The sequence below is a fragment of the Ornithorhynchus anatinus genome, chromosome 3 (genome assembly GCF_004115215.2).
Source record: "Ornithorhynchus anatinus isolate Pmale09 chromosome 3, mOrnAna1.pri.v4, whole genome shotgun sequence".
NCBI lineage: Eukaryota > Metazoa > Chordata > Mammalia > Monotremata > Ornithorhynchidae > Ornithorhynchus > Ornithorhynchus anatinus.
Window position 1 is genome coordinate 103,252,626 of NC_041730.1, and position 15,000 is coordinate 103,267,625.

At 38.6% G+C, this 15,000-nt stretch overlaps 1 protein-coding gene across 3 annotated transcripts in view; it reads left to right on the forward strand.

Moving 5' to 3' along the window:
• The window catches only part of MYPN (myopalladin), a 131,264-nt gene that overhangs the window by 14,590 nt on the left and 101,674 nt on the right, over nucleotides 1–15,000 (forward strand). For 2 of the 3 annotated variants that reach the window (XM_029061428.2, XM_029061430.2), the window contains exon 2: nucleotides 11,168–11,455. The gene's annotated coding sequence lies outside the window, so the exon portion shown is untranslated. The remainder of the gene's footprint in view (nucleotides 1–11,167; nucleotides 11,456–15,000) is intronic. The other variant, XM_029061429.2, reaches the window with a different exon arrangement.

Here is a 15,000-nt window from a genome sequence, read left to right on the forward strand (position 1 = left end):
CTGTATTCACTAGACCACCCTGGCTGGATATTTATTTTCCAAAGTTCTGAATGAATTTTTTTAAAAATTTTCTTCTCCCTCTCCCGATCCTCTTGATATCCTAAAGAGGGAATAGCCACTTACATCACAGAATGTCATTCATTCATTCATTCATTCATTCGTATTTATTGAGCACTTACTGTGTGCAGAGCACTGTATTAAGCGCTTGGAAAGTACAGTAGAGCAATAAAGAGAGACAATCCCTGCCCACAATGGGCTTTCAATCTAGAGGGGGGAGACAGACATCAAAACAAGTAAACAGGCTTCAATATAAATAAATAAAATTATACATATATACATAAGTGCTGTGGGGATATACAAGAGCTTTCCCTGCCAAAGTCAGTTCAGTTCTTTCTCATCTCTTTCTGTCCCATCATGAATGGACTAAATCTTACCTAATTGTGACTGAATATCCATGCACTGATTATTTTCTAATTTGAAATAGGGAAGAAAAAGAAGAAAAAAGAAGAAGAAAAAAATAGAAATACTTGCTGACTGGACTCTTTCAGCTTGCTCAATAAATATGCATGTAGTCATCATTTAGGTAAACATAGAGATGTGATTTTTGCAAATATCTCTTTTCTGTTAATACAAAAATAGGATTTTTCAACCCACCGTTTAGATAAAATGAAAAAAAAAGCACTCCCTTTAAATATGGGTCACTATTGGAGTCTGTTTCTTACTTCAGAAAAAAATGCTTAGTTTATTCACAATATCCCATAATGTCTGGGCCTTAAGAAATTTAACCTTTTAAGTAAGGACATGTAGGAATTATACAAGCTGTCCTGTCTTACCTGGTGAGGTTAACTACAAAGGACTCGCAAATATTATTTTCTAGTTTAGTAATCACACATTTGCTATGGTAATTGCCTAGAGAGGAAGACTCTTCAATACAGTAACTATCCCAGCTAAGTGTAAAATGCTACATGGATTTATAAAGCACTTTGTCATAAAGCTCTTTACAAACTTTGGGAGCAACTTGCTTTATTTTTTTTAGTTGTGAAAAAAGAACAAAGGTGGTTTTTCTGAATTCACCCTGTAAAAATGGTAACGAGGAAAGAGATGACGTCTCAGTCTAGTGACCCAACCACTAAACAAAAGAGAAGAACATAACTTAGCGGACTTAGTTAAGGAAACAAAATTTTCAAGGCTTTGATAAACTGTGTTTTCATGCCAACTCCCTTGACTTTCTTTGTGAGATTCTTCTCTGTTCCCCAATTCCCTCAAGCAAAGATCATAAAGACACACTTTATGGGAGTGAGTACTTTCAGTGGTCTGGGAATTTACAGGAGGAGAGAAGAGGGACCAAATCTTATTAGTATTGCCACACCAACTCTTTTAAAATGGCTTCTATGACCAGTCATAAACATTGATTCATTTAGCTCCAAGCTTTTTGAACAATTCAAAGTACAGAACTTGGAGCTCTTTGTAGCTCTTTGCATTGTACTCTTCCACTGCTTAGTACAGTGCTCTGCACACAGAGGCCAATAAATACCTTTGATTGATTGGAAAGCTCCTGTGGGCAGGGACCATCTATCCCTACTATTTTGTATTGTACTATCCCAACCGCTTAGTACAGTGGTCTGCCCACAGGCAAGGCTCAATAAATATCACTGATAGACTGATTGATTGAATAAGGAACTACGTCAATACAGAGCATGACTACTTTACTGCCCTTACACACCTTGCCACCACAACAAGGAGGCCGTCTGCTTTTCTCCAGAATGCTTTTGGAGTTTTAGTCCAATTTAGTTACAAAAGTGAAAAAAAAGAATCATTTGATATTTTTAAATTTAGGACATTGACTTTAAGAACTGGGGCTCCTTGAAAACAGATCGTAATAGGTTCTGTGAAAATAGAATGTTAAGCCGAAGATCAGATATACAGTTTCGAGTCCCATAGGAAATAATGTAAAGTGCATTAATACACTCCAAGATCCAAAAATCCATCACATCAATATTGACCAAGTCAACATTTGCTATATGTGTATGGAAATATCTGTGATTTTGATCCTGATCATCATTAATACTTAAACTCGATTCAGATGTCAACATTTGCTATATGTGTATGGAAATATCTGTGATTTTGATCCTGATCATCATTAATACTTAAACTCGATTCAGATGTGCATTGCACAATATTTTAACCTTTACTATTTACAAGAATTGTTATCATCTTCATGAATAAGTGTTTAGTACTAGGTTGATTTTCTCTCCACTTATTTCTGCCTGATGAAATATTGCCTTTGAATTCCTTCTAAGCTCCTCAAGGGCAGGAATTGTGTCTTACAATTTTATTGTACTCTCCCAAACATTTAGTACAGTGTTCTGTACAGAGTGAGTGATCAGTAAATATTACTGATGGATTGGTAGTATGATTTTTCCTGCCAGTTATTTCTGCCTAGTAGAATATTATCTTGGATTTCCATGGCTCCATTTTGGATCTATGCCTTTAACAGCAATCCCTAAACATTGGAATACACATAGAAGATTGAAATGATATCAATCAATGACATTTATTGAACGCTTATTGTGCGTAGAGCACTGTACTAAGTGCTTGGGCGAATACTGTAGAATGATAAAGAAGGATAATGAACAGCACACACTCATATAGAATCATTGGCAATTGCCACACACAAAATTACTATGTAATAGTCTACAAAGGAAGAGATAATTTTATGATTATATTGTTTGGAAACAGTCTCTGAGAAAACAACAACTGCCTGTTGAAACCAGTAACAACAACAATTTAATACCTCTCTAATTAGATCTGTAGTTTTTGTAAAACCAATTGCTACGGGAAAAACATTTTTTTGTTATCTTGGATCTTATTAGCTCAAGTGAGGAAGTTGAATAGGAAGTTGCTATTCATAGTTTGCTAAAATTTCTGATTTAATTAACTGAGGAATTTACTGCCTAATTGTGATTTGCGTAGTTAATGCTAGTGTGATTACTGGTTTGGAGTACAAAAACAGTTCTGACTTTTTCAGCCTCCTGATATGTCCACACGTTCTAAAAATAGAAACTGAGTGGAATCACCCAGTGCCTGGCATACTGGGATTGACTCACCACACAATGTTATGAATAGAAATTATTCAAACAGATATTATCTTACTAGTGCTTTGCAAATAGCTATTGACACATCTTCAGTGCTTCATGGAGGAAATGAAAACAAAGGAACAAAGATCTTAAAAGAGCTGAAGATATATGGAGTAAAATAAAATCAAACCTCCCTAATCATAATTAAATCTCCTATGCTTCAAATTTCCCAGCTCTGGTAATGATCACAGTAAAACCCCAGATTTAAGGAAGAAAGGATCCTTCAATTATCAATCCTAACCCCCACTTCCACCTCCTCTCCCCAGGTTTGCAAGGCATTTTTGAAAGAAGGATACTTTTCACTGCGACAGCTAACAGCAGTTACTTAGGGCAGGTTGGGGGAAAAGTGTGCTGCTCACTAGGACTAGCTGCTTTTCTATTTATTGCTATTGGCTTTAGAGCCATCACCCAATTTTCTTGTCCATTGTCTTGTAGATAAAGCACTACCCTAGGAGTTAGAGCATCTAGATTCTAATCCTGACTCTGTCACTTACTTGGTGTGTAACCTAGGGTAAATCCCTTAACTTCTCTGTGTCTGTTTCCTCATCTGTAAAATAGAAATTAACTGTCTTTTCTCCCTCCTATTTAGACTGTGAGCCCATGTGGGACAGGAACTGTGTCCAAACAGTTTATCATGTGTGTATCCCAGCATTTTTTTTTAATGTAAATGCTAAGTGCTGGGATAGATACAAATAAATCAGATAAGATACAGTCCATGTCCCACATGGGTTCTCAGCCTTAATTCCCATTTTACAAATGAGGTAACTGAGACACAGAGAAGTTAAGTAACTTGCCCAAGGTCACAAAGCAGATAAATGGTGGAGCGGATTTAGAACCCAGTTCCTTCTGACTTCCAGGCCTGTGCTCTTTCCATTAAGCCATGCTGCTTCCCAATACAGTGCTTGACACATAGTACGCATTTAACAAATAACACAGTTATTATTATGTTCTTTATTCATGGTAGATTTAAAGGGCATGAAAGTTTATAGGCAGGAAATGCAGGCTTTATCATTTTTAGAGTTAACCTAAAAGATAACCTAAAAAATACCATAGCTCTTCCAAGGTTTGGGTGCTTTGACTTAGCCAAATTTAAATTTCCTCTATTGATTTTCAAAGAAACAGGAATTTTAATATATACACAAGTGTTAAGGATGATGAAATAAATAATTTCAGGACCATCTAGTTGCTTTATGGTGTTTATGATGTGTTTTATTTTAAGACCCAAAGCTTTTTTAGTTCACCTTCATCCCCATATTCTACTTCTGATTCTTAAATTCAGGAGGTTACAGGACCTACCCCAATTAAGCCCTCATTTCCCCTACTCTTTCTCCCTCTGCATTGCCTGTGCACTTGAATCTGAACGCTTCAAGTGCTTGCTATTCACCCCATCCTCAGCCCCACACCATGTATGTATATATCTGTATTTTATTTTAATGTCTGTCTTCCCCTCTAGAATGAAAGCTCCTTGTGGGCAGGGAACGCATCTACCAACTCTGTTGTATTGTGCTCTCCCACCACTTAGTATAGTGCTCTGTGAGCCAGTTGTGGGCAGGAATTGTCTTGATTTGTTCCCAAGTGCTCAGTACAGTGCTCGGCACATAGTAAGCTCTCAATAAATACGATTGAATAAAGGAATGAATGCTCTGCACACAGTAAGTGCTCAAAAAATATCACTGATTGATTTTGCTATGTCAGAAAGGCAAATTGCAGTCTCTTGGTGTTCTTCCCAGAAATCACATGGGGATCCCTTTAAGTCATTTTAGATATGAGAAATGGATTTTGAGAAGGGTTATTAACATATATTCCCATATTTAATCAAGCACTGATAGTATAAACATATGAAGCTTGTATGCAACATGAAGACGCAGACTCAGTGTTGTCCTAGCCACAAATCTTGGTGTGGGTATCTCTTCCTTTTCTTATCAGTTCTTCTTTAGAATAAGTTCTTCTTGTAATATTGCAACTAGCCAAACAGTAGTCAGTGATAGACCTGTTTTCTTAGTCATTTCTCCTCTCCCCCATGCTTTTGTAGATCCGGCTGCTTAATACGTGGGTGTTCTTTACCTCCGTTTGCAACTTTGAAATAGCAATCTGTTCCAAATGACTGCGCCCTGGATCTGCAATGGAATCCTGTAAATATCCCTCATTACTTTCTCACAGTAGTATCAGATTGCTTTAATGTTCCTTTAGCTGTGGGACATGCAAGTTAAGGAGTGAGACTTATTCTGTCAGTGCTGCAGATAGAGAAAGGAATGACATTGCTGCCATCAATCAATTTTTTTTATTGAGTGCATACTATGTGCAGAGTACTGTACTAAGCGCCTGGGAGAGTACAAAGCAACAGAATTAGCAGACACATTCCCTGCCCATAACAAGCTTGCTGTGTTAACTCTAAATTTATCTGCATCTACTTGACATAGTACTGTTTTTAAGTTTTCTGCTGCTGTTTTTCAGTTTTCTTTCTTTCGGTTTTCCAAGCAAGTACTTGCAGGGCCATTTGAATCAGAAGGGAATCAGAATCTTGAGATTCTTTTGATCAATTTCTAAAAAAAGTGTGACTCTCTTATAAAACCACTGGTCAGTAGCCCATTAGAGAAGCAGTCTGTGATTTGGAATTTTCTCTTTTCAACTGGTTCAATATCAAGCAGTGTTCCATTAGAATATCAGGGCAACTAAAATCCTTCAACTGGTTTTGTTCACGGCAAAATACCTAACGTGTGCAATAGGTTAACCAGATGTCATTCATGTTTGGAAGGAGATTTGGGACAGACATTTTTGCTTTGCATTAGAGGAAGTGTGTGGGGGTTTCTGAACACCACCCACTTCGAAGTGCTATGAATAGGTCTAAGAAACTACACCCCCGCTAGACTAAACTTCAGTGGAATAAGTCCTTAGTAAATACTTTCACTACTACTACAAGAGAAAATCTTCTTTCTTCCTCTCAGCAATTACCCCATCTTCCAAGCCTTGACTCTTGGTGGTGCTCTGAAGAATAATGCAATACTGAAAGTGATGCTGTACTTGCAAAAAAAAAAAAGACTAATACTGTTTAGTTATGGACCCTGAGCAATAGAGTTCCCTAAGATTAAAAATTCCAGGCTTCTATTTAAAAACGCATCAGGGAACAATAATAATAACAATAATAATAATAATGATATTTGTTAAGCGCTTACTATGTGCCAAGCACTGTTCTGAGCAGTGGGGTGGATACAAGGTAATCAGGTTGTCCCATGTGGGGCTCACAGTCTTAATTCCTATTTTACAGATGAGGTAACTGAGGCCCAGAGAAGTGAAGTGACTTGCCCAAAGTCACACAGCTGATAAGTAGCAGAGCCAGGATTAGAACCCATGACCTCTGACTCCCAAGCCCGTGCTCTTTCTAAGAAGCCATGCTGCTTCTCGTAAGCCAAGCTGAGAATGTACCAACTCTGTTGCATTGTACTCTCCCAGATGCTAAGTACCGTACTCAGTACACAGTATGTGCTCAATCAGTACCACTGATTGATTGTGCAAGTCAGGATTTTAGAATGTTCATATTTCCAGATCTTTGGAAAAAAATAATAAATCCAGAAAACTCATTTTATTTTAATACCATATTAACTCCCAGTGTTAACATTCTGTTGAAGGCTTCCAGAAGCCTGGATCTTTCAGTTTCCCAGACAGTTCTGTGGATCATCCCCAAATAAATAAACCTTCTGTAGCTGAATGGCTGATTTGAAAAACACCTGAAAAGCATTTCCAAGATCAGATTCATTCTGTGTTCAACATCTCTGCAGGTTGACTCTCTTACCTTCCTGGGGCACTTTTAAATAGGAATCTGGAATTTTTAACTAAGAAACTGGATTGCCCAAGGTCTGAAACTAAACAGCATTCATCAGCTTTTTGGAGGGGAGTACAGTATCACTTTAAGTATCACATCATTCTTCAGAGCCACCACCAATACTTGAGGCTTGAACAATTGGATAATTGCAGAGAGGCTGAAGGGAGAAGATTTTCCTTTATAGTGGTAATAATAGTATTTATTAAAGGCTTCTGTGGGCACTGAACTAAGTACTGGGAAAGAATATACAGGTGGGAATTAGGCACAGTTCTTGTCCCTTGTGTGGCTCACAATCTGAAAATAAAAAGGGGGAGAGGGAACTGAAGATGGACACATATTCACTCTGCTCTCAACTCACTTCTTGAAACCAATAATGACTCTTCATGAGGGACTTCATAAGGAGCATGAAAACCCAGGAGGTGGCTCAAGTCATATTTTTCTCTTCCATTTTTGCCCCATCATCTGTGGGACCAGAATTCCAACATCAGATATATTCTGAATTAGCACTCACTGAAAAATATATATTTTTTTAAAGATCACAGTATTCCAGTGTCCAGGAGTAGAAAGCATTGAGCTAATTCCAGCTAATTTTCAGTACTGCTCTTTATACCTGTGAGACAGATAGGTTTGGAGGCAATAGTATTATGTTTAGATCTAAGGTGTGAAAAGAGACCGGTGGGAAATAGGGAGTCTTCAGTTTGTCAAGAAAGCTGTAGAAAGAACATTTTTCCATAGAAAAATTTTGCTTTTGATTAGAATTTGAGCAGGTGAGAAGCCAACCCATGTGGTAAGCACCATACAGACAGGACAACTTTCCTCGAACCACATGCTGCTAGCTTCATTTCTAAATCCACTCTTGGAATCATGGCATTAGCATGACTGGCTGATGATAGGTAATATTTCCAGGTTTCTCTGGCCCAGCTCTGGTCTACGTAACACTGGGAAGCTAGCAACTTTGTTCCCACAATGATGATGTTCTACAATTTGCCAGAAACCCAAGTAACTGTTTGTCATAAAGATGATTTTTTTTCCTCTATTCAGTAGGTATTTCAGTCTTGCATATAAATGCAGAAAACAATTATCCCACGGAAAAACAATTTTGACTAGTCTGCCATACCACAGAAGAGACAAAGGTAGGGTTTGTGTGTTTTTTTATGAGTATGGATTAGGTTTTTTTTAGACATTACATGTAATGAGTCCTCATATAAAAATATTTTTGCTGTGGCCATATCCTAAACATGGAGGTAATGCAACTAAAAGACCTATAGGCTATTTAACTATCGTTCCCACTCTGAGTGCATGTAAATATTGTTCTTTACCTCACTGATACGTTTGATATATTTGAAAAGTGCTTAATAGGTGTCAAACACTGTTCTAAGCAATGGGGTAGATTCAAGTTAATCAGGTCAGGCAGTCTTTGTCCCACATGGGGCTCCCATCTAAGTAGAGGGGAGAACAGGCATTGAATTCCCATTTTACACAAGAGGAAAGAGAGGCACAGAGATATTAAGTGACTTCCCCAAGGTCACACAACAGGCAAATGGCAGAGCCAGGATTAGAACCCAGGTGCTCTGACTCCCAGGACCATCCTCTTTCTACTTGGCCACGCTGCTGTTTTAATATGAAGGACACATTACCTGTAAGTCTATATAAATAACCTAACCCATATTAATCCCTTTAGACTGTAAGCTCCTTGTGGGCAGGGAACATGCCTACCAACTCCATTATATTGTATGCTCCCAAGAACTTAGTACAGTGCTCTGCAAACAGTAAGTGCTCAATAAATATGGTTGACTGATTGATTGACATACACCTGTCACTGCTTTTAAATCTATCTCTTGGGCTTCCAAATTTTTCAAAACTCTGCTCAGAGATTAATTTATTGGTATCACATTGTCTTATTTACTCTATCTTCCCAAAGTCCACCAAACAATCAGTCAATTGGTAGTCCTTATTGAATGCCTAACTCTGTGTACACTACTGTTTGGGAGAGTACAGTAGAATTAGTATACATGCTTAGAACAGTGCTTTGCACATAGTAAGCGGTTAACACATGCCATTATTATTATTATCGCCCTCAAGGACTCAAAGTCTAGTGAAGGAGACAGGGTCTAATAAAAATTACATAGAAGAGGAAGTAATAGAATATATGGAATATGTAAGTGTTATGGAAAAAATATTGGAGCCATGATGCGAGAAGCAGCATCACCTGGTGGAGAGACCACAGGCCTGGGAGTCAGAAGGACCTGGGTTCTAATTCTAGCCCTTACACTTGTCTTCTGTACGACCCTGGGCAAATCATGTCACTTCTCTATGCCTCAGTTATCTTTTATGTAAAATGGGGATTAAGACCGGGATCCCCAAGTGGCCCAGGGACTGAATCCCAAGCGATTATGGTGTATCTACCCCAGTAGAGTACAGTGCCTGGCACATAGTAAGTGCTTAACAAATACCATAAAAAAAATAATAATGTCCTTTTTTTTATGGCCTCCAAAGCACATTCATCAAATTAGGTCAGTGTCTGGATGACTGGCTTAAAAACTCTTCATGATGCTTATCGCTTGTAGAGTTGGAAGAGTTTCCCAGGGGATCAGAAGTGTATTTTGACGTGAGATTCCAGTTCCCTCATCATATCCTTAAGCAAGGCCACATAGAATGGATTGACGAGGACTAGACCTACCACACAGCCCTGATATATTTTAATGGTGGTGAAGAAAGACTGACCTTTAAATATGAACTTCTAAGAGCAAAGATGAGAAAAATTACACTGAAACACTATATTCCATTCTCTAAGAATCACGTTTAGCAAGACATATTTTTAGAAATTTTAAAATTAATTTTATCTACTATGCCCCTTCACTTTGACAAAGTAGATTTTGATCAGATGATGGTTTGCTTATGGATTCTCATTGCTAGGGAATGTGACAGGAGATACCTATCTTTATTTTCGAAGTGGTATATTTGAATTTAAGATTTCAATGGGCATGAATGGGAATTGGGTTAAATTCTTAGAGATTCATTCATCGCCAGCATTTATTGAGTGCTTACTTTTTATTAAGCACTGGGGGACTTGCACTGGAAGTAAATGACGTGACCCTGCTCTCAAGGAACCTCAGTGCATTACTTTGAAAATGTAACAAATAATATAGTGGTTTTGATATTGAAACAGGTTCTGTGTGTGACTTAGTAGAAAGAGCCTGGGCTTAGGAGTTAGAGGTTGTGGGTTCTAATCCTGGCTCTGCCACTTATCAGCTGTGTGACCTTGGGCAAGTGACTTTACTTCTCTGTGTCTCAGTTACCTCATTTGGAAAATGGGGATTAAAACTGTGAGCCCCACGTGGGACAACCTGATTACCTTTGCATCTACCTCAGCGTTTAGAACAGTGCTTAGCGCATAGTAAGCGCTCAACAAATACCATCATCATCATCATTCTAAAGGGGCTTGTTCATAGTGCTTTCTAGTTTTCTTTGTTGTTTTTTCTCCCCCCTTTGGGAAGATTTCTGATAGGGATCTTTCGTTATGAAGTCATGTTTGCATCTGTCTTGTAAAATTTGCACACCCCATATGTAATAAGGAGAGGCTTATGAACATTTGTAATGACATTGCAAAATTATGGTTTCCTTGGTCTTTTCAGTGTGCATTGTCTGTTTTAAAAAGCGTTAAGACCCTGGACAGAATAGGAAACAGCATGTCTTAGTGAACGAAGCATGGGCCTGGAAACCAGAGGACCTGAGTTCTATTCCCTCTTCTGCCACATGCCTGCTGTGTGACCCTAGGCAAATCACTTAAATTCTCAGTGCCTCAATTTCCTCAAAGTGGGGATTGAATATCTGTACCCCCTCCTATTTGACTGTGAGCCTCATTGGTACAGAGACTGTATCCAGCCTGATTAACTCGTATCTACCCCAGCACTTAGAACAGTACTTGACACATAGAAAGTGCTTAACAAATACCACTTTTAAAAAAAAGAATTAGCAGGGGAAAAAGGGCTAAATCCAGACATTTCTTTTTGAAACAGACAGTGCTCATTACTCAGAAAAAAATTAAGCATGTCAGTGAGTTTTTAGGTTCATCCCAAAGGTGAATCAGCAAACCTACCTGAGGATCTAGCTAAAGGTGAAATTCTATAGGTAGCAAAAGAGACTGGTTGCCTATAGGTGCTGTTCCTGCAGTGGAATCCCTTCGCTCAGTATTCTCCTGTCCAATCAGGTGGAATGTTTCCCAGGCACATGGTTTATACAGCTCAAAATAACTCGGGACCTGGGAACTGATAAATGCTCTAGCTCCGGTGGTGACAGGTTGTCCAGCTTCTCACAGCCATCTTCGCCGAAACGAAGGTTAACTCCTCACACCCAATGGACTGCTACTTTATCCCCAAGGAAGAGAAGAATCTCCACATTTCCTGTCTCCGTTCATCTTAAACTTCTCCTGGATAACTGTCATCGTTGAGAAGAACCAGAGTTGGACATCCCCAACTGGGTCAATTAAAAAAGTAAGGTAATGTCTGATCTTTCATTCACAAGTGTGTTTTGATAACTGCACCAAGGCGAACTAACTCTGTGAGAAAGAGTATTGAAGAATGCTACTTCAAGTTGATAAGACAGTCATGGAGGATGACTAACTTTCTAAATATGTGGCAATGTCTGATGTGTTACATAAAGTAGCAAGAAAGAGAAACAGAATGTTCTGCAGAGTAATAAAACTTGGAGGGGGTTGATGACACTATCAAAAGCTACTCCCTATTTGGGTCCTACAGCAGAATCAGCAGAAGGAAGCCGTGCCCTGTAATCTTTAGAGTTGGGATTTTTCTGATGCTCATTTTCCTGTGGGTCTGAGCAGATAGTGGATTGAACCTATAGCGTATGATTCCAGAGTAATGTATATTTCTTTCTTAAAGAAAAGCAAACCCAAGACAATATGACCCATAGAGATTTTCATTTTAATTTTTTTTAACATGTAAAAGGATACAGCTTGCTATATTTAGTGTTGGGAGATCTGCTCTCTGGATTAATGTACACAACAGCTGCAGAAACAGTCCTGCTCAAAGGGCACTGCTCTTTCTCTCCCTCTTTCTCTCTCTCTGCCTTTCCATCTCCATCAGAACGACGTTTGACTGTCAGTAGCAAGTGTTTGGCCCAATACATTGCAATATTAAGCAGTAATTAGAGGCACATCTAGAATTATATTTTTAAAGAGCAGCTAAACCTTTAAGAAGGGAGAACAGATGAATGCCAGTTATCCCAGGAATAGGGAATATTACACTAGTATTAAAGGAATTCAATACTTTCTTGACAGATTTTTTTTTTGTTTGGTTCTTTTTGTTTACAGATCCTATGTTCTTGAGTTAAAAACTTCATCAAAGTCCAATCACTAGTAAAGGATCCTGTTTTACAAACTTCAACACTACTGTGTAATAATTTTTTTAATAATTGTTTTTTGCTCCTCTTCTGCCTCAGACAAATACAAATTACAAAATACAGTTAATGATATTTAATATTTGTAAATTATCTGTAATACAAATTACAAAATACAGTTAATGGTATTTAATATTTGCAAATTATCTGTAAAATGGGGATTAAGACTGTGAGCCTCATGTGGGACAACCTGATTACCTTGTCTCTACCCCAGCTCTTAGAACAGTGCTCTGCACATAGTAAGCGCTTAACAAATACTAACAGTATTATATTTGTCTAACAGAATTAAAATGTAGTGATTTCATAGCTCTGCAAAAAAATATATATTTTACAGGAAATTGAAAATTTCCTAAATTACAGTAGTTCTGGAACAATTTTTTCAGATGTGACTGTGCTGTACAGTAATAGACCATGACATGAACAGTTGGGCGCTAGCTGAATTTTGGAGGTTTGCCCTTTTGCTTTTGCTTGCAGAAGTCTGACTAACACAATTTGGAACTCAAGATGTTGTTTGAAATCTCTAGACCTTCTTGTTAGCATTGACTATTTAGAAAAGGCGGGAGCGGGGGAGGGTGAGAGGAGGGAGGTCTTGATTGCCAAAGGCCTAGAGTGCCTATCAATGACTCTGTCACGATAGGGAATAAAACAGTACATTAAGAGGAACTGGATTCTCATTCATTACCTGGCGAAGATAAAATAATTGTTTCCACAACCCTAACCAATAGATGGAAAGAGCCATGGGTAGTGAGCTATTAGATGTAAGTTGGGTCCCCAGTGCAAGTGATTTTTGCAGATTTAGCAGTTTTGAAAGAGCTTAAATGGTTTCTAAGTTAGGTGCTGACTAGTCCAGTGGTGTTCTTAAAGGCAACATCTAGTATAAGAGGCAAAACGGGATAAGGATATGTTGAGATTAGATTTGAAGGTGACGGACACTCAAGATGTTTGACCAGTTACCACCATGATTATCGAAAGCATATTTTGAGTACATACAGTATATAGACAGCACTGTACTAAATTCCTGAGAATAGTAAAAGCTGTAAAAGAAAAAAAAAGATGCAGTCCCTGCCCTCAAGGATCTTACTCCTGAGGAGTTAATATCAGAAACCAGCAATTTTGATAATACTGCCCTCAGAGAAATACCAACTGTCTATACTAATTGGGATTGAGGGTCATTTTCATAATGGAAAATTGAACCAAGTAACCATGGTTTGCCAAGTACTGTCCTGGGGGACCCATGGCCATAATAATAACAGTGATATGTGTTAAGCACTGAGTAATAAGTGCTGAAGTGGACATAAGATAATCAGGTTAGACCTAGTCCTGGTCCCAATTTCGATCACAATCTAAGAAGGAGGAAGAACAGACATTTTAGTTTCCATTTTATAGATGAGGAAACTGAGAGACAGAAAAGCTCAGAAGCAGTGTGGCATAGTGGAAAGAGCATGGGCTTGGGAGTCAGAGGACACGGGTTCTAATCCCAGCTCCGCCACTTGTCTGCTGTGTGACCTTGGGCAAGCCATTTAACGTCTCTATGCCTCAGTTACCTCCTCTGTAAAATGGGGATTAAGACTCTGAGCCCCACGTGGGACAACCTGATTACCTTGTATCTATTCCAGTGCTTAGAACAGGGCTTGGCACATAGTAAGTACTTAACAAATGCCATAATAATAATAATAATTATTATTATTATTAATTATAGAAGCTCAGTGACTTGCTTAAGGTCACCTAGCAGGCCAATCCTCTGACTCCCAGCTCTTTACTCTTTTCACTAGGCCACACTGACACCTAAGAGAACAGTCAAGAAGCAGATCATTTCCTCACAGGGGCACCCGCCTGCATTGAATAGATGGAGACTCACCTATGGCCATCCTAATTATTAGTCAGAGAATGCCTCATAGTTATATTTAAGGAGGGCTTTGATTAGTGGGGAGGGGTGTGGTAGGCTGAACAGGGCCACATCCGTGCTTCTGCTTGGTCCTGTTAATTGGCGTTCTACTGACTGGTAAGTGGACTGAGATGCCAAAGGCATCTTAATCTTAAAGTCAACAATGATCTTCAAGTGCTGATTATATGGTCTAAATATAATGGAACATAATAATATGTAACGCACTACAAATTATACAGGGTATATAAATATGCATGCCATTAAAATAGGTTTGGTTTTTTTTAAAAGAGGGACGTATGCTTTATACTGTAGCAATGTTGGTGTGTAAGGAATATTGTCTAAGAAAAGAAAATAAGTACTGAGCAAATCCCAACTTTCAAGAAGCGTGTTGGAGACCAGCATACAGGGAATTTCCAGACAAAAACCCAACTGAGTAGAAAGTCTAGGACCCAGCATTGCCTAGTGGAAAGAGCATGTGACTGGGAATCAAGAGATCTGAATTCTAATCCCTGCTCTGCCACTGGTCTGCTGTGCCTCAGTTTCCTCATCTATATAATCAAGATATGATACCAGCTCTCCCTACCACTTAGATTGTGAACATCATGTGAGCAGGGACTGTGTTGTCTGATCTGTTTTCTTATATCCACCTCAGAGCTTAGCAAATTACTTGGCACATTGTAAGTGCTAACCAAATTTCTCCCCTTCTCCCCAAGAAAGACACCCCGCTTACAACCTCCAGATGT